General features: G+C 41.0%; 1 pseudogene; it reads left to right on the top strand.

The window, feature by feature from the left end:
* Nucleotides 1–1383: 1383 nt before the first annotated feature.
* Nucleotides 1384–1746, top strand: LOC148011879 (putative MYST-like histone acetyltransferase 1 pseudogene; annotated as a pseudogene).
* The last annotated feature ends 209 nt before the right edge of the window (nucleotides 1747–1955 follow it).

The following is a 1955-nucleotide window of genomic DNA, read 5'->3' as shown; positions in this document are numbered from 1 at the left end:
ACGAGTTGCTCTACTCCGGACATAGCCTATTCTAAGATGGGCAGACCTTTGAGAACGAAGACCACTAGTGCAGTGGGTAAGTTCTTATTGGAAGAAATTTTTTGCAGGTATGGCTGTGTGGGTAAGATCACTGCAGACCGTGGTGAATTAGATGCAGATGAAGCTAGGGAGTTTTTCTCTCAACTAAGAATCAAGTTGGCTCTAACCATAGCATACAATCCAGAGAGAAATGGAAAGAGTAAAAGAGGGCATCCGCCGATAGTGAAAGCATTAGCCAAAGCATGCAGAGGACGGATTGGAGAATGTCCGAGACTTCTACCATTTGCTTTGTGGGCTGATCGTACAACTCACAGTGTTACCACAGGATATATGCCCGTAGAGTTGATGTATGGCCATAAATCGGTTATGCCGACTGAGACTTGTGCTTTGACTTGGTCAGTTTTACCTTGGCAAGAGGATTTGACAAGAGAGGAGCTCTTAGCTCTTCGAATCCGGCAGTTGGAGAGAAGACCAGAGGATATTCAGCTAGCTATTGACAGGTTGAAGGTTGCTAGACTTAGAAATAAGGACAGGTTTGACAGCAGGCATCGCTTGCGGCCTAGAGCAATATAAGAGGGAGACTGGGTATTAGTCTTTGATAGCAGCCTTGAAAATTACCATACTGCACTTTGAAAGATGGTGAAAAGATGGTTTGGGCAGTACAAGACATGTCTTTGGCAATGCAACATATGAGCTGATAGAATTGGATGGGACAGTGCTTAGAGTGCCCATTGCAGAAAAAAAGAATTAAGATTTTCAAGAAAAGAGATAAGGAGGATTATGCATTGGAAGAATTTGCAAGAGAAGAGCAACGAGAAGCAACTCTAGTAGAAGAGATAGATGATATGACAGATAACCTTGCTGATATACCAGAAATAGACAAAGTAGAGATTGATCTGTTCGTGGATCTTGATGACAATGATCATGGGTAGTTGGCCCATCCAGAGGATGCACATGATCAGACGGGGTGGATGTTGTGCTGCTACATATTTGAGGTGTGGAATCCACCAAAAATTTTGTGTGTGTGACATTCGTGTTTTGTGTATACCTAGTCATTGTGTTTTCATTTTGTTCTGTATGTGTCTTGCATGTTTGTGTGTATATGAACCCTAGCTTTCCCGTAAGTGTGTTTCGATTTATCGTCTCAAATCCATGTGTGTGTTGGGACCTCGTTCCATTGTAAATAATATTATCTATGTGCATTTATCTCTCTGTGTGTGTGAATGAATGCTTGTGTGTGTGTGTGTCTCAAAAATATTGAAAAAAACCGATGCCAAGGTAGTTTGTTGAAGTTGTCAAAGCGGTACGAGAAATCTCGGATCTAAGATAAGAAGAAATACAAGAATGCCCTACAAGTGGACGATTAGGAGACTTGATGAATGGGTGAAGCAGGATCAGTTGGAACTTGATTCTACCAAACATGAGGGAGATGAAAAAGTTGATGATAAGGCTAGGAGCGTAAAGATGACTCGCTATCAAAAACGCAAAATTGATGAGACACATGTAGAGGAGGGACATGAAGATTTAGATGCTGCAAGTCTACGCGAACATGAAGAGTTCACAAAGGGGAAAAACATTGGCAAGATAGAGCTTGGGAAGTATGAGATTGACACATGGTACTTCTCACCATTTCCATCAGAGTATAATGATTGTGATAAGCTATATGTTTGTGAGTTCTACCTCAATTTTATGAAGCGCAAGGAGTAGCTCACAAGGCACATTAAAAAAAAATGTAACTTGAAGCATCCTCCTAGGAATGAAATATACCGATCTAGAACTTTGTCCATGTTTGAGGTGGACCCTTCGAAGTTAATATGGACTCCATATAAAGAATAAGGATTAAAGTTTCTTTAAGGGAATAAATCTATCGGGAAGTAATTTACAACAAATGATGAGTCACGACGACGGGAGTAGCA

Source organism: Lygodium microphyllum, chromosome 28 (assembly GCF_053477565.2).
Source record: "Lygodium microphyllum isolate KBCC chromosome 28, Lygodium_microphyllum_v1.1.10, whole genome shotgun sequence".
Lineage (NCBI taxonomy): Eukaryota > Viridiplantae > Streptophyta > Polypodiopsida > Schizaeales > Lygodiaceae > Lygodium > Lygodium microphyllum.
The sequence above is the reverse complement of the archived record's forward strand: the minus strand, read 5'-3'. Positions and strand labels throughout refer to the sequence as shown.